This window comes from Perna viridis, chromosome 4 (assembly GCF_037379345.1).
Source record: "Perna viridis isolate PV_CMFRI_1.1 ecotype Kerala chromosome 4, ASM3737934v1, whole genome shotgun sequence".
NCBI lineage: Eukaryota > Metazoa > Mollusca > Bivalvia > Mytilida > Mytilidae > Perna > Perna viridis.
In genome coordinates this window covers 7,897,493-7,917,302 of record NC_142448.1, presented here as the reverse complement: position 1 = coordinate 7,917,302, position 19,810 = coordinate 7,897,493, and positions in this window count along the sequence as shown.

Here is a 19,810-nt window from a genome sequence, read left to right as displayed (position 1 = left end):
ATTGTGCTCTGTACATCCTTTATATGTATATAACTATTGCAAGAAAACTCAATATCTCCTTTTATTTTCAATCATTGTCGAGATATTTAGCTTCTTTATCAAGCCAACATAAAAGAATTCAATTCATTAGAATAATAATTGTAAAAATAATAATAATAAATCACTGATTATTATCAAAACTTGAATATTATTGATAGATGATTGCAATGACCAAAGAAAAAGAAGATTACAAGGACAAAAGTTCTTTAAAGTAATATCCGTGAAGATTATAGATCCATCGGATTTGTATTTCAACATTGAAACATATATTGATATGTATGAGAAGAGTACGTTGCTGTATTTCATTATAATTCCCTTTCTAAACTCACATTGGATTAACAAACTTATATAGGTTATTAGTATTTATTTTTTTTTTCTGTGTTGATATCCGGTTTCCCGAAACAGCATCGTTTAATAATGCAAGGGGAATTACCATAAAAAGCTAATTTTGATGTCAATGCATTGACTAATTGAAGCCACATATATAGTACCAAAATGATTTAGACGTGCACAAGAGCCAGATACCATTAAAAACATTCGAAAGCTCATATACAGCGAAAACTTACGTGAAGTTGAACAATCATGGGTGGCGTATGAGGTCGACACGGAACGGGTATACTTCTAATTGTACATCATGACTATTTACTCACATAATAATATTGCAGACAAATACTGGCATTGGCATACAGTGTTTAAAAAACGTAACAATTAACTGCTTAATTCATCGCAGAAATTATATGTACATTATGCTGATGGTATGTACTATCATTTACTGTATGAAGTCTTTTTGATCATCAGAGCCATTAAAAGTCTCTATTAATCAAATGATTATTGTGCACTTTGGGGAAAAAGTGACTATTTTTTTTACCAAAATGCTTTTAATGTCGTACCGTCACAGATCATTTTACACAATTCAAACTCTTTTCTCATCTCACTTTTGAACGACTCATATGTTTTGCATCAATGCATCCAACTGTAACTTTGGTTCCCTTGATTACTCATCTATATCTTAAAGTAAAAAACAGTAGCGTTACATCTTTTCGTCTCTTTAGAAAACCTGTAAGAAATGCAATTGTTATAAGTTTTAGTGCATAATTATCTAAAAAAAAACAGTACTTTTTCAACACGTGAAACACAAGTTGTCCACTTGGTAAAATGTTTGTAGAAATAATATGTTCAGTGAAACAAGACTAACATTAGTGAGAGTTAAGTGATAACATTCGATATCATATAGTGAAAAAACATCATGATAACGGCCAAGCCATATCATAGCGAATTAAATGTAAAGTAATTATTGGTTATAAAAGGAACTCAAAATATTTGCAATCAGATTTTTTGCACAAAAAAAAAAAATATTTGTTCGCATCGCATCCTCGCATCCAATGCTGTGTCTATATTATATCTAACTTTGATTACGAATGATGAATATTTGCACAGTACAAAATCACCAAGAGGCAGATATAAATGTCGAAATTAACAAGAAATACAGTATTTGGATCAGCAGTGTCATTTAAAGCTGAGTTTAAGCATTACATCTAACTTTTTGTACGACAAAGAAAGTCTATAGTAGTAGCCCTGTAGTATATGTATAGTACTCGTGAACCTAGTTATTCAAATTATATTTATATTAGTTGGCTTGATTTCTTTTCGCATTAGGTTCAAAATTCGGTATATATTTTTTCCCAAATTCGCCTTGTTAAGATTTTAAGTGAACTTAGGTCGAATGGAAAATTGTGTAAAGTGCTACTTTGTTTTTATACCAATTAAACCTTATCTTAAGAGAGAAACTGATATAATTGAAAACACTTTACAATCTAAGTTACAAAATGTGTATGAATCTCTTAAAACTAAGGATTCAGACAGTGTTAGATTAGAAATACAAAAGCTGCAGATAGAACTTTTGTCTCTTTTTGAGGAGAAAAATTATTAGAATTTCATCAGCAAGGTTTTGCCCAAACTGGTCATTGAAAATGATCAGTTTTTAGGACTTGAACAAATTTTGGATTAACAAAAACATTTCTCCAAACAACTGTTCAGCAGACTAAACTGAATTAAACAATACACACAAGCAACGTATTAGAAGTGACAACTTCTTTGTCTCAAAAACAACCCTTGAAGAACTGAATCTTTCGAATGGGGAGCTTTCTCTGCAAGAATGGCTGACTTCGTCAAATACATGAAACGTCACCCGGTATTGATGGCTTAACAGTAGAATTCCACGTTTTCTGGATGGATATTAATTCTTAATTAAGATCAACTCTGAAGGAGCCTGAAAATAAGAAAAGTAATAGGTAAGCTTTCAATAAGTAAAAGACGAGGTATTATTACCTGACTCCCAAAGGAAGGTAAAGCATAACATCTCATGAAAAACTGGCGACCTACTACTTTACTATGTGGTAAATAGTTCCCACATGAATGACAAGTAGAATGAAGCCAGTATTACAAAAATATTATCAGTCAAACACAAAAAAGAATTTTTAAAGGTAGGTATATTGATGAATGTGTCCGACAAGACTTTGATCTCATTGAGAAGCCAGAGGAAGATGACACACCATGTTTGTTACTGCTAATAGATGTTAGGAAAACTGTTGATATGGTTGAATAGTCTTTCATAACAAGTACTCTCAAGTTCTATGGTTTTAGCCAGTCATTACAAAATAGAGTCAAAGCCTTTTATACTGTCAAGTGCTGTAACAAACAATGGTCAAATGTCTGAATTATTTTTATTTAGAAAGAGTTCTTCGGCAGGGGGACTCTTTTCTAACCCTACTTATTCATTCCTGTGTCCGAGGTCCAGGGGCATCACTAAATAATGATCCCGATGTCAATGATGTCAAGATACCGAGTTTTTAATCAGTCAATATGTCGACGACCTAACGCTAATTATCGGTGACAAAGATAATTCTTTGGCGCATACTATGTTCATTTTGTATCACTTTCTTTGCTTGTACTGGACTGAGAGTCAATTTAAACAAGACTGGGGCAATATGGGTTTGTTCAAGAAAGGTAAGTAGTAAACGATTATAACCTGAGAAGAAACTTCATGGAAAATTTTGACATCTTTGCTGTTGAGAAAACGGCAAGTAATTATACGGATAAGCTGAAGAAATAGGCGAGACAGCGGTTATAAAAAAATAGCTCTCTCTAACCTAGTACAGACACTTACTGTTTTATCCAACCCAACTTTAAATACTCTGATAGAGGTTGAGAAAACCTTTTATAAGTTTCTCTGGGAAGGGAAGCAAAAAAAAATAAAAAAACAAAAAAACAAAAAACAAAAACAAAACAAAACAAAAAACAAAACAAAACAAAAACAAAAACAAAAAAACATTGTTATCAATACACTAGAGGAGAGTGGATTTAAATTTCCGCATAATTTCTCATTTTCGCAAATCATTCAAGATGTCATAAAAAAACACTCAAATAACTCATAGAGCCCTGAATGTTTCTTCATGGAAAGTACTTCTTCTTCTCAACTCAATTGTACTCAAACAAATATGAATGGTAACAAATTACTAAGAACTCTATGCTATCATACATGTCATACTAGTGAAATGAAAAGAAAAACTGTTTTAGAAAATAAATGTAGGTTAGATATAATTCATAATATATATGTTCATAAATTGAAAAGCCAGCAGAAGCCATGCAAATATTTTTACCATTTGTACGTAGACCATAAAATGAAAGTCCATTTAGAATTCAAGAAAAATTGAAGGTAGTTTTAGACGCAGATGATTTGGATTGGAACTTAATACACAGGAACACTTTTAATATTGCCAAAAACCCTTGATTTCTAAATCCATCAAATGTTGGCTACTAACGATTCGCTTTTAAATATGTCCTGATGGAAACCGAGCGCAGGGATTTTGTAATGATACAAAAGAAAGTTTATTCGTATTTTACAGCAGGAATATCTGGATTGCCTCAGCATCTTTTTAAGTCATGTGGTCATGAAATAGCTCATAAATCTTTAAGAGATGTTGTTCTGAGTTTTGCAGACAAAGATTTTAATATAGACGTGAAACATATTTCGATGATAGCTAAATGTTTTGTCTATAAATGTAGATCTACTGGACCAAAAACATTTTTCCGTGATTTTTTTAATTTTTGAAATATTACATTAAACTTGAGAAATTGTCTCTAATATGTGTTTCCGTAAGCAAAAATTTTTTTTTACAAAACAAATGGCAACGTCCTTGGTGAAGATACTTAATACAAGTATCAGTAAAATATCGTCATGAGTTAGTATCAGAACAATAGAATATTGTATGCATTTTAAAAATAAAATAAGCAAGGCAAAATTCAATAATACATGATATGACTAACCAACAATATCATAAGCAGATTGATACCAACTTGATTCAAAGAGGCACATTCCAATATTTACTCGAATGAGAGACAATAAAGAGCAAAATAAAAAATGTTCATTAACATACACCAAGGAAAAGCATGATTCCAACGACAATGAAAGACAGCATAACTACACATTTTAGGCTTCAGTGATATTCTTTGCAACAAAGCACCTTCAAAGTAAAGCTGTTTCAAATGACGAAAATTCCACAGTCTGGGAAAAAAGCAAAAAAACAAAAACAAAAACAAAACAAAACAAAAAACAACAACAAAACAACAAAAACAACAACAACAACAACAACAACAACAACAAAAAACAGGCAAAAAGTTTTAAAATAATCTAAAATAAGACAAGTTATTTTCCAATTGGTGGTTAAAGGGTAGGATATTGTGTTTTCTGCTCAATCTTATAACGATTGAATGTTTATGACTTTCATTTCTCTTGACAGCCTTGAGCTCTATAAATTAATCATTTTACAATTAATTCAAGGTACATGTGTAATGTACAGTGTACGGTAAAATTTTCCAATTAAAAGAAATGATGCATATTTTCCCAATAGAAAGAAAGGGGTAGTTAAGTTTGGTTGTGTTACAAAATTACTAATTAAATGATTAAACTTGGAAATTTTTTTTTATTTTGTTCATAAAATGTTATTATTTTTTTTTACTGTAAATGAACTTCTATACATATATAAACAGAATCAAAACAAATTTTTTAAATTATTCAAATATTTTAAATTTGTGTTTTAAAAGGTAACAACATCGATTTTATATAATTGTTTTGCCTAAATCATACAAATAACATTTCGTTAGTTTACGGTATTGTTTTTTCAATAGAAAAAAACAAAAAAATCCCATTTTTTACTCTAAAAAGAGTAATTCACATCTAAGGCGATTAAGGACACAATTCGTAGCTCAGATATGTCAAACTTAACAAAATCAATGACTTCTCGGTAATAAAATGATGCTGAGTAACAGTCGTTATAGATATCTCCCATGAGCTGTCATATATTATTAGTTTCTTAATCATGATAATGTGTTTTGACATTCGTGTCTTATAATCAAGGTAGTTTAGGTTTAAAGGTCACTTTTATATACTTGATTTTCCCTACTGTGCTCTGAATAATGGGATTGATTTCACACCTATACGTTTATATGTTCTATTGTAAAATATTAAATACATATGTAAAGGACATCAAATGACACAAATAAAAAGCATATTAGTTCGTTGAAATATGCCAAAGGTTGTTTAAAAAGAAATTTATTTCAACCAATATAAGACAATTAATTCGAAATCACCAAAATATGATTACGAATACCGAAGAACGCCTACGTGTGCAGAACTTGTTCCACGCACGAGTTAAATCTTAATGCGTTCTATGCACGAGTGATAATATTTTGATTATTCACGATTTATTATCCTATTTATTATATATTTCCTCAATTCTTCGTTGCTATTTTCAACATAAATTCAAAATTTTGTGAACGTCGGAGTGATATTAGTATTGTGACATTTTGGCTTGAGAAAGTGCGAGAGTGAAATTACTGAATTTATTTCACAGTGTGAATTACAGTGAGGCATTTTACAGTGGGGAATTTGGTAAATAACTGCTATCTTTATAATAAACCACTTTTTTACCTAATATAAAACAATCAAGGGAACCAAGTTTATAGTGGTAATCAAAAGAATGTAGGGACAAAGACCAGACATGGGAAAGAGACATACACAACAAAGAACATGAAGTAACTAAATTCATACATACAAAGTAACAAAAGCAAATGAGCAACTCGGACACTAAAAATTGGGAGCATGGACCAGGTACGCCGGTAGGGGAAGCGTCCTAAACCTTTTTCTCCGATTTTTTTATTTATTGATTTTTGGGGGTTTTTTTTATTGGTACTTTTAACAGTTATGAAACTTCATATTTTTTACCCAAATTTTTACTCAAATTGATACATATAGTAACAGTTTTCCTGAAAACCCTAATTCTAACTGTTTCAAATTTCCTTTCGTTTACAGCCCCTCTGGTCATGTCATCATGGTTGATATATACATCATACCTATTCTAGTTGAAAATGTTTCTATATCTTTTCGATAAAAGAAAGGTAATTCATATTCTGAACAATAAAGATGTCGGGCATTGAGTTGCTTGACAATAATTATCCTTATTAAAGGATATTGTAGAAAGTCTTCGTTGCATAAATGTTTTAATTATGTGTCTTATCCTTGTTTAATAAAGAAGAGAAGATGTAATGTTTTTCATGCATCAAAAGGTTTTTTTAAATTACAAAAATGGGATTCCCGTTTTAACACATTTACATGTATGTAAAACATTTCCTTGATTAGAGTTTATCATTAGATTTCGAAAACAAGGAAAGTGTACATTGGATAGCCAAAGTTAAAAAAAGAACAGATATCTAAAGGGTTAAAGACTGGTCAAATTAAATAATATGTTCTTAAGAACTGTACACAATAGGCAAGTCATCTTTTGTTGAAAATTATAAAAAAAAAATAAGTTTCATACAGAGGTAAACGGGTGATTAAATGAAATAATTACAAACGAACATTTTCTCTTTTTTCAGGAACTGGCAAATCTTTGTTTGCTGGTAGAAAAAAAAAATAGAATATCATATCTATATTCAACAATGGTTTCATTAAGAGTTATATAACAGCCATGGTTGTATTATGCATAAGCATGCAAATGCAATATGTCAATGTAAACGATGCCAAGTAGAAGATTGTATGATTATAAATAATTGATATGTACTATATGTATAATTAACCGATATAATATAATTTATCGTTGAGAATGCTATCTGTCAAAACTATACAGGAAAAAAACAACAACAACACAACAAACAACAAAACAAATATACTAATTCGTCGATAGTAACACAAAAACATTGGTTTGATATATGAATACTGTTTCAGGAACATTTTATAGAACCCGATGTAGCACAAACATTGTCTACTATACATGCCAAATATGTTATCGTACCAGCAGAAAAAGCCCAAAACAACACTGTTTTTGTCTGCAAAACGTTTATATATCCAATGTTTATTATCAGAGGTAGACGTAGAAAATAATAGCAGTGATAAGACCTATACTGCTACCACTCTGTCCAAAGAAGAGATTTTGGAAAACTATAAATCTGTGCTATCCTCTTTTGGTCTCTCTACCAAGGACGATGATTGTGATTTACCGTCTATATACTGGATTCCTAAACTTCACAAGAATCCATACAAACATCGTTTCATAGCTGGATCTGCAAAATGTACCACCAAACCTCTTTCAAAACTTTTAACTTCTATACTCACAACTGTCAAAGAGGGTCTGCAGTTCTACCACAACACTTGTTACTCCCGTAGTGGTATTAATTCAATTTGGATCCTGAAAAATTCGAAAGATCTTTTGGAGACAATCAGTTCAAGACTATTACCTGAATATAATAGCATTAAAACCTATGATTTTTCAACACTGTATACTTCTATTCCCCATACTCAGTTAAAATCCCGACTTAAAAACATTATAAATCGCTGTTTTTCCAAAAAAGATGGTAGACATAGATACAAATATATAGTTCTTGGTAGAGATTTCTCATACTTTGTAAGAAATAATTCCAAATTATCTTCCAAATATCCATAGGAAGATGTTTACAAAATGCTGGAATTTTTAATCAACATTTGTCCAGTGTGGTGAACGTGTTTTTCAATAAACAGTCGGCATTCCAATGGGAACAAATTGTGCTCCTTTACTTGCTGGCCTATTCCTTCACTCTTATTAGGCTGACTTTATAGCTGATCTGATCAGAAAGGAGGAATATCGTTTGGCTAGATCCTTCCATCTCAGTTTCCGCTATATAGATGACGTATCATCTTTAAACAATCCTAATTTCGGGCATTTGATACACCGCATCTACCCAAAAGAACTTGAGATAAAGGATACTACAGACACTATGAAGTCAGCCTCATATCTTGACCTACACTTAGAAATCGGTGGTAAAGGAAAACTATTGATAAAACTTTACGACAAACGTGATGACTTTTCATTCAGAATTGTCAACTTTCCTTTCATCTGTGGCAACATCCCTTCGGCTCCTGTGTATGGAGTGTTCATATCACAACTCATACGTTATGCCAGAGCTTGCCGAAACTACGCAGACTTTTTGTGTCGAGCCAGAGCTCTAACAAATAGGCTTCTGGAACAGGGTAATGTTGCTACAAGATTGAAGAAGTTTTATGGTCGTCATCATGAACTCGTGGACCGTTATGGTGTATCCATCTGCACCATGAAAACTGATTTATTCAACGGGTCATAGTTTTCCTTTCCTCGTTTGTCTACCCCGGACTTGACTTTTTATGAGCAACTCGGCGGATGTTTCTAGAAAAGCAGAGGACGCTTACCCTACCGGTGCACCTGGTCCATGCTCCCAGTTTTTAGTGGAGTCCGAGTTGCTCATTTACTTTTGTTACTTTGCAGGTATGATTTTAGTTACTTTATTTTCTTTGTTGTGTATGTATGTTCTCCATGTCTAGTCTTTGTCCTTGGATTACATTCTTTGATTACCGCTATAACCTTGGTTCCCTCGATTATTCTTTATCACATGATAGATGGAAAGTAAAAATAAAATTATAATATTTATACGGTTTTTTTTTGGTCAACAATTGTTCGGCAGACTGAACATAAGCCGGTGTCTTATTAACAGTTAAAAAGATGCCGTGTTTTTACTTTATACAAACATTTGTTTCTAGAAGTGAAAGTTGATAGAAAAGAAAAATTTGTGACCTGGAAAAATTAAACGGAATGCTAGAGATTGAAAAGTGGATAAATCTACGCTTGATAACAATTGAAGCCTGAAAAAGCTGCTAATTCTGAAATTTTTCTTCTTTATCTAAATTATTTATAATTGTTGCTCATCTACGATGCATTTAATAAATGACTGTTATTATTCTTTTTTCGGTCTATGAGGAAATAACTTAAATATAAAGTAGTACACACTAAATAACCTGCATAGCAGGTTATTTTCAAGTGTGCACAACGGGCATCGAAGTTATTTCAGATAGACCAAACAAATATAGCAGTCATTCCTTAAAACTTAATTTTGATATCAAAATGTATGGAATAAAGCACCAAAAAGACGTCACACTCATATCACAAGATTTTTTCTTTGAATGTTTAGATGTTTTTATCCAATCAGAAAGCGTGTTACATCTGAAATTAAATTATATAATTATGTATATGAAACTTGTCATTTGCAATACAAATTAATCATTTTATGAAGCATTTGAAAAATATTAAGAAATGAGGTTAATTGTACAGAAGTCAACGGAACTAGCAGATCCACTCCTAAAATTCTAAGCTATTGAATGATCGCTTTATTAAGATTATATAAAAGTAGTGGATGATAATTTGTATTTTGCAAAAAAGATACGAATGTTAAGTGTCAACTTGAATGATGTCATGTAAAGAACATTAAGTAAATAATAGCAATAATATAATTCCAATCATTACCCGTCTAGAATATCATGGTTCAGTGATATAAAAGAAGATAAACCAACAAACAAAACGTAAGTCATTCTTCTTTGAATACTTGACTAATATGTCCTGGATGTTGCCAGCAAAATCAAAGTAAATTGCTGCCTTATTTTATCAATTTTAAATCAATTAACACAGGGGAACTCCAACACTGACGTCATGTCACGAATACACAAAAGAAAGAAGCCATTAATCAACTAGTTTTCCCGGATATCTACTTTTTGTGTTTTATTTTGTTTTCGCGATTATTCTGTCTAATATCATTTCCGTAAAGAAATAATTCTAATAATCCGTTGTATATGATTCAGTAGTGATTAAATTCATAGAAATGCACACCATATATTCTCTTTAAGTTAAATACCTAACATTCATTAAGGGGCATAAAACAAAAGTTTAAATCATGAAGACGTCGTGATTGACTTATATTAAAGGAAAACTTTGTTTGTCAAGAATAGCGACGAAGCTGTACTCGTATGTTCTCAGTATCCTTAATTTGTTCGAAACGCTGAAATTTGTGTTTTATATGCTTTCATTAATTCAAGTATTTTTATCTGTTTAAAAATACAATTTCAATACCGATAAAGATTCCCGATGCAGTATTGCATTATCTTAATTCTTGTTCGGTAAAATATACCAAAAATTTTTGCTCTATTTATAAGTAACTCGGGTGTAAAGTGTATGATAATTTAAGAATGTACTTATGATTTCATTTGTAATATTGACTTGCCCACATTGAATTCAAAAGCAGATGATCGTAATCATGTAAGAATGTAAATAGAAACATGTGTAATCATTGACGTTCTTCGGTCTGAAACCTAGATGTTTTACATACTGTATACTCTCTCCTTTGCTGATAGGAATTATAGCAAATGATGATTTTTTAGTAATAGAGGTTTCATATTATAGCAGTGGTTAATAATTATTTTGATGAACAAAGGCATGCAGTAATGTATGTTTGACAGTGTTGTGATATAGAGAGTATATAGTTAATAGCTACTTCAATTTAAAGGAGATAATGTAATTTACTTCCTGGTAAATGCAATGTTTCAGAACTGTTATAGAAAATGCAAACATGAAAAGATACGAATACTCCATTATCAAAAGGATAATCAAAATAGAATTACTTGATTAAAATTTCGTTTACAAAATATTAAGCATTACTTACTTGAGCAGCAAATAGGGGCACATATACGCGTTTGTTGTTTGATTTCAATACAAACATGGACAATCATTGGACAAGATACGTTGTACCACAAAACAAAACAAAACAAAACAAACACGCACTAATCCCATTCTCCCGGGGATAACTCAAGTATTAAGGAAAAGTATACAGCCAAATTGTTCACATATCATAATTAAATGTTTAGCAATACATTTAACAGTCATATTGTAATCATGTAATAATCATTTGATAAATATAAGTTACATAAATAAAACGTCATATGGTTGTATCATATAAATGATAAACAAAATTAAGTGAAGCTTGAATGAAAATCATACGTTAGGGAAAAACATGATAATAATATTTATAGGATGATTAATAGGAAAGAGTGAATAACCAAAATTTAATAACGAGTGCCGAAAAATGCCTACATTTAACGAATTAAATATTAACGCGTTCTATAGTGATTTTATTTTGGTTATTCATTATTTATAGCTTTCCTTCATCATTCGTTGCTATTTTCAACAACAAAAAATTAATTTGGTGATCGGCGGATTGATATTCGTGTTGTGCCGTTTTTGCCATAGAAAGTCCGAGTGTGAAATTACCGAATCTATTTCACATTGTGAATTTTCTATTTGTTTTACACAGCAAATATTCTGTAAATCACTGCTATCTATATAATAAACACATATGTTAATCATGTGAAAACAGAAACGAAATAATCATTTTGCACTCTATTCATGTATAAATCTAAGGGAGCACCACTGCCACTCTAACGAATTACAAATTTAGTTTATATTTGTTAGGAAAGTCAGCACATTCAGATAAAAATACTCGTTTTAGACGAAGGTTGTAATGAGCCACAATACTGAAAATACATGGAATGTCATCCCTGCAGTTTCAAATATTTTTTTAGGAGTTGTATACTATATAATTACATGTTACATTTTCAAATTACTTACACAAACGATTACCCGTGGAGGAAAAAAAGTAATCATGAAATTAAAAATTGACACCCTCATTCTTTAAACCTGAATTATCTCTCTTTAGTCGATAAGAATGACAGAAAATTAAAATGATATTGATTTAAGGTCTACCATAAACATTCATGTCAGCTTTGTCTTATACCAAAACACGCAGTAAAGTAGAAGTGAGCCAGGTTAGAATATTTGGTGTTTATTAGTTTAACTGATCACTCTGAATAATCAAGCCGATAAAACCTTTATTTAAAAAAACGTTAGAACCAAACAAAAACACAAACAAAGCGAAAAAATGATCATTAAATAAAAAATAAATAAATACATGAATAGATAAACAGAGGAATATACATGGATAATAATAAATGAAAATATTGTTAGTGATATTTTGTTTTGTCACGTGAAAAGATGCAATCACAGAGCATAATCTACATAATATTATCTGAGAGGAGACAGAAATACTATGAATGCAGACTTGCTCAGTGAGAGGTTAGGTAAGAATAATACTTGATGCAATAAACACAAAGCCTTCAATTATGCATTCGATGGTGCATTTGTTTGTTTACGAAAGTCCTGTTTTAGTTATGACAATTTGATAGTTAATATGTAACAGTCTTTGTGCTTACTCGTTCCGATCGAGAAATAAGTTATAAAAGTGTGTTTTCATAGGATATATCTCTTATTTATATTAAGGTACTTATTTTTTTCTACATACATTAATAATATGATATAAGGCTTTTTATAAGAGTGGCGGAGGTTTTTCTACCCAAATAATATTTATAAATTTGTTGTTTTGTCGCTAATGTATCACCTTACGGGAACATGCGTGACTTCCTGTAACCAATGATCTCCTGGTACGAAAGCACCAAATCACCATTAATTCATCATGATTTTTCGTCGTATACAAATAAATCTAGTGTGTTTTTTTCCTGATTTTCTTTTCTTTTCTGTCATAAATTTTATTGCTTAATATTTGATGCAGAAATGCAGGACAAGGATCTAATTATATGGGATTTTCTTTCATTCTACAATTTTATGTGCAAGTCGTGATTTGAACTTATGAAAGAATGTCAAGATTTAGGACATTTGGTAGTTGTCACTTGTCATTTCTACGAGGTCTCTGAAGCATAGGTGTCAAAAATTAATTGAAAAAAATGAAGGTGTATGTTTTTGAAACTCTCACAGGAATTTTGTTTATGTATGTTTCAATATAATGGATGTTTTATTGAGTTTCTTTTCTTTTTTTTTGTTTGTTTTGCTTTTGCTAAAAGGATTTCTATGAGATTTATGTTAAATGCTCATAATTGTCAATGGCTTCAGGGCAAAGTTGGACAAATGAGCTAACTGATGTCTCATTTTGAGTTTTTTGCACACATATTTTCATAATAACAGCAGATAAGCACCATGGATGGGGAACATACACACAATTTAATATTAAGAAGCTGATTTTATTCTGTGGCAAAGGTCATTTGGCAAAATTACAGTTTTGACCATTGTAACAATCTGTTGGTATGAAATTCCGAATTATGAGAGAAAATGTATGGAAAGCGTAAAAGAAATCACGATTTCCCATTCTTTGAATGTTAACTGAATAAATATGTCTCTTTAACGCCTACTGAGTTATGGAGCTGATCGTACACATAAGAGCCTGAAAAATTACCTGATATGAACAAGAAACATCTAGTTGAGTTCATAAATACCCCATAAGCATTCATTTCAGAATATCAGTTCACTATTTTAGGCTGTAGGGGCAAAATCATAATACCAATGGCATATTCACTAAAATCCGCATCTTGACAACACTGGTCTTGGCTTAGTTTTAATGACCCATTTGATATTTTACCCTACAAGACTGCCTCTGGCTACTTTTTAAGTACATTTAATGTGGCCTGGTTCATTCATTTTTTATACAACGTGAACAGGATTTACTTTATGAAACTTGTAACCATAAATGCATAATTGTTCATGTGTCACTATTATTATTTGAACTGACTGATGATTACACGGACTTGTATTTCATTTTGATGTCATTTCTTATTTCTTGAACTGATCTGTTCAATGTGTCATAGTTTTCCTTTCCTCTTTCGTCAACCCCGGATTTCATTTTTATTAGCAACTCGGCGGGTGTTTCTAGAAAGGCAGAGGACGATTACCCTACTGGTGCACCTGGTCCATGCTCCCAGTTTGTAGTGTAGTTCGAGTTGCTCATTTGCTTTTGTTACTTTGTATGTATGATTTTAGTTACTTTATGTTCTTTATTGTATATGTCTGTTTTCCATGTCTGGTCTATGTCTCTGGCTTGCATTCTTTTAATTACCACTATAATCTTGGTTCCCTTGATTACTCTTTCTTATTTATCAAAACAGTAAAATTAATTTCAGTGTATTGATAATTTTTTAGAGTGTCTGTTTAAATGCTTAATTAAGCAAATCCTGTTATTTAAAGGATACCGCAACTATCTTTGCATTAACTAGCTAGTATTTGAAATCACCTTGTAATTAGAATTAAATTGAGTTCCAACATCTAAAAAACAGACCGCTATACCATAGATAGCTGGTGCTGTAAATGTCAGGCATTATCTATCTAGCAGTATTGGATATATATATATATGGTTTAAAGTGTGTCTGTAAGGATGCTTTTGTTATCATATTGAATATTGTTTGCAAAACCGGAAGTGGAATTATCAAATTAGTTGTAATTGTTTGTTGTGAAGGAGAAACTCTCATAAGAATTTCTTTACGTAATTGTGTGAGCTTTAATTTTGCAGTATTACCGCTTCAAAAACCCCTTGTTAATAACGTCATTTAAAGTTTCTTGCTGACTTGTTAAGAAGAAATGTAGGATAATTTTAAATACCCATGGGAACAACGGTTAATGAAATATTTGGTTCCTACAAATTGAATTAAAGTAGAGTGCGTTCAAAAATACATTATTTGAGTCTGTTTCAATTGTTTCTGCTGACCTGAAAATCATTTTTAAATAGAACGCAATTGGATTTTTACAAGAATCTACATCAAAGGATCTGTATCTTACAAAATGAATGCTAGGCAAAAGTATATTTTGAAGTTTTATATTTGCACAATGTCAAGAATAACAGTCCATTCAAAGTCAGGACAGTCGTCGTCGTCATTCATTTGAGAACTAAATTATAGAGCAATTGTTAAGTTGGTGCATGAAAAACAGTCTCCAATTAGGATTTTCATTTCAGTCAGTTTTACAATATATCATTTCAGCCAAGTTAAATATTTCTGGTTGTTTCATCTAGAGTTTACATTTATATCAAAGTTTAAAAAATTATCAACCTATCTTAGATAGTCATTTTTATTATTTTAGAACCGAGCTGAAATTAAAAATAACAAATAAAATTTTGTTTCCGTTTTATTTTTATTTTAATTTTTTTTAAATTTTTAAATTTTTTTTTTTTTTTTTTTTTTTTTGAGTTTCAATCATTTAATCATAATGTAATCTGAATATTAACACTGATTGAATTGTAATAAGAAAACCTCACAAAAAGTGAAAATGCTGAATTGAAATAGAAAAATAATTAAATTTACTGTGCGATGGTACTATTTAGAACTGATATGTATAAGTATGTATCCCTTTTATAAAATGAAATATAAAAAGATAAGATTCAGTTGTTTTTATTTGTCACTTTTTCCTGATTTTGTTGCAAAAAGAGTTAACATTTAGCAGTCTAATGGACCAAATAGAGTTAACATTTAGCAGTCTGATGGACCAAATTGAGGTAAATTTAATAAGCTCTTTGTTAAAGTAACATACAAATGAAAAGTTTTCATCTCTCGTGTACTAAATTATACTGCTGTATTTTATATTTTGTCAATTTGAATATATAGAACAAATCATCTTTTTGACTGTTTTTTTATCAAACATACATTCAAAATGAACCAATATAGCCAAGACAATGCTGTTATTAGTAATATTGAATACCTTTCACTTGATTAAAACGTTCATAAATATTGTCAAAAGGATTCATGCCGTGAGATTTATTTTCCTCTGGGACAATACTCGACCAGACATAGTCCATGTTTTATTTAAACATTGCATGTGAATGTTTGTTCTGTCGTGAAATATATTTTAAGCTATTGCTCATAGACAGCCTTCTGGGAGCATGTAAAAATTATGAATAATTAAGAATATTCATTGGCCCATTACAAAATAGCATGATACCAATCATAGCCAATCTAGTGAGATGTGAAGTCTAGCATCACGAAATAAATATTTATACTCATAAATTCATGTATACTATATGGTCATGTAATGATCGAAGATCGATTTTTTGACAATGTAAGAAATAAAGTACAACTGCATTCGACCCCCCCCAAAAAAAAACAAAACAAAACAAAACAAAACAAAACAAAAAACAAAACAAAACAAAAACAAAACAAAACAAAACAAAAAAAACAAAAAAACAAAAAATATAACAAAAAACAAAACAAAAAAAAAACAGAAAAAAAAAGACAAATTACCAGTATCCTGAACTTTTTTTTAAAAAACATATTCATGTTTTAGTGTCTCTTATATCCCTTGCTGTGATTAATTTGATGACAACGTAGTAAGCTTTCAAACGGTATTCACTTTAGTTTTTGTTGTACATAAACTGTATTTTATTTCGTATTTTCTTCACAAAAATACAAAAACAAATCAAAATAAGTAAAAATAAACAAACAAACCAAAACGGACAAAGACAAAAATATTTTGATGTACCTTTTCTGTCTAAACATGATGTCATCATTCCTTAACACAATACTTTTTTGCCCCTCTTCCATGTTTACCATACCGAGCAGAGTCATTTTCATTCAATAGAATATTAAACTAGCTATTTTTTTCTATCAGACATCAACAAGAAATACCGAAGTCAATTATTACTCAGATACATAAAAATGAAAGTACATTTGAACGTGAAAATATGAAATAAAGACGATGTATATACACTATGCAGCGAAAAGAATAAAACAAAATGTATATAAAACTGAAGATAGGGAAAATACGACGAATTCAAACAAAAAATAAAGTACTAACAACATGAAATCCAACAACATAGCTGGGAGATGCGCAAGGTGCTTTGAAAGGGTAAGCACTCGTCACATTGCAAGAGATGTATAATCCGGTTACGAGTTGCAAATGAGTCCAAAAATAGAATCATTTTTGTGATGTTTTTGATAAACTTTCTTTCGTTATGATCCAAATGGCGATATTTACAAAGAACATAATGAATATCAAATGAATCACCAAATCTTTTGTAATGTAGTAAATAGTATGAGACATTACATCAACGTAGGCAGATTTTTTCTTCAAAAATATTTCTACACGCAAATTACTTGAATTCTTTCCACTTCAAACATTGGACCACTCGGTTGAGTTTTCGGAATCAATTTAGTGCAAACACAAGAAACAAAGTAACAGGAATTGAATATTTCAACAGCTTTTAGTTTGTTTTATTGAATAATTAGAGTTACGATACAGTTGTGATTGTAGAATACATTTAATTGATAAATGATTAGTATTGATAATTTCAATAAACAGTAGATTGACAAACATAACAGAGATTATGTCAATTTACAAAGAATAACATACATTTAAAATCGAATATGTCAACAATCCAAGGCCTTTCAAACAGTCTTGCAATAAAAAAAAAACAAACAGATGGTGACTCAAAATAAAACAGAAACACATCAAGGACAGGTTCCTGGAAAAAAATACTTCAATAATAAGATGTCCGAATAAAGAAATTATCCAAATTACTATGCAAAAGTTTATTCTCATAATACAAGATTCTGTTTCATCATACCTTCATTGATTCAATCGATGGATTTGAATTCTTTTTGCAATATTCGGGGTTTCTCCTATCTTTTAGATAATATTATAGCGTAATTGTATCGTTTTAAATTACACATTCTTTTTTTTCATACGTGTTTATTTGTTCTCAGTTTTAAGTTGGATTACATTCTTTTGATTACCGCTATAACCTTGGTTCCCTTGATTGTTCTTTAATGTAACTTTCAACGTGCTTTTTTTTGCTTTTGTTTTTGTTTTTTGTTTTTGCTTTTGCATGTGTTATAGATTGCATATTATATAACTTGTTGTATTGCATAGTAACAGTTAATCAATGTGTTCTCAGTGTTCATGTTCTATATTTATCATAAATGTAAGGTTATTGCATGAGATTTTGAAAAATTTATTTATTATCATGGATAGTATTTCATGAGGGGTAAAAAATACCAAACGGATAAAAACTAAACAGAAGTTAAAAGGAAAAGTCAAATGGCAAGTCGGCGTAACAAATGGCAATTTCAGGGTAGATACCGGAAAATTGGAAATGGTCCTGGTTTGGTATAGACATTTCAAGATGAAATGTTGGTTTAAACCAGATTTTACAGTGCACTTAATCTCCCACTTTCATAATGGTTCATTATTTCCGGTATATTTCCACACAAATGGGCAGCATAAAAATGCCATCAGTCAAAAGCGGTAAAATCAGTAGTTCAAACAAGATATGAACAATACATAAGTGAAAATTAAAATAGAATTAAATACAAAAAAATATATAAATCCCAAACACGAGTTTTCAAAAAAAGTCTTTGTGGGGGATGTGCATCAAATACATGATGTAATAACTCATCATCTATAACATATTTGTGGGAAACAGGAAAATTTTCATGAAGATATGGATATCAGAAATATTTTTTTTTGATGAGCTAAAACCTGTCTCTAAGGCAATGGTGGCAACTAAAAACGTCAAAATAGTCGCTCTCCTTATCAAATTAGAAATATAAACATGATATGCAGAGGATGCAAAATCAAAATCGTCTCGTATGTCTTACCGAGTACATATTCATGAGATAACTACTGTCTGAATTTGAGAGGAAGGTTTCAAGATGACGCAGAGGAGGCTTAGACACTAGTCTCTTATTATTTCGTATTAGACAAGCTTTCGAATGCAATACGTGATTTTTTGGAGGACGGTATTCTCTAGCTATTCTTCATTTTTTTTTAAATGTAAAAGAATGTTTGAATTATGTTTTGTATTTATTTTGGTTTAAAATACCATTTTCATTACATGCATGATCCTTGCCGCTATGAACTAGAGGTTTATTTAGAGATTGTGTAATATTTGAACTTATTGCACCCTTATGTTAACTTACTTTCTTTGGTATATACAAGGATGACTTTTTGCTATTTAATCATTTACTCAGTAACAAAACAAAAACGGTTGTAATTTTATGGTCTAGATTTTAGTTCTTCATGATAATTTGATACTTTCAATACATGTTTGAATTATGTTTTGTATTTATTTTGGTTTAAAGTACCATTTTCATTACATGCATGATCCTTGGCGCTATGAACTAGAGGTTTATTTAGAGATTGTGTAATATTTGAACTTATTGCACCCTTATGTTAACTTACTTTCTTTGGTATATACAAGGATGACTTTTTGCTATTTAATCATTTACTCAGTAACAAAACAAAAACGGTTGTAATTTTATGGTCTAGATTTTAGTTCTTCATGATAATTTGATACTTTCAATACAAGCATATGTATTTTTTTAATATAGGTAACCCCACTCGGATAAAAATGTCAGCCCAAGGCCATCCATCCATTGGTTTTCAATGAACGATGAGGAAACCCGAGGCATTTGTAGAAAGAGGAATATCTTGATTTTCCCTACTCGTGTCAAGTAACTCCTAGTTAGTCTTAGGGGGCGGATTTAGATAGGGGAACT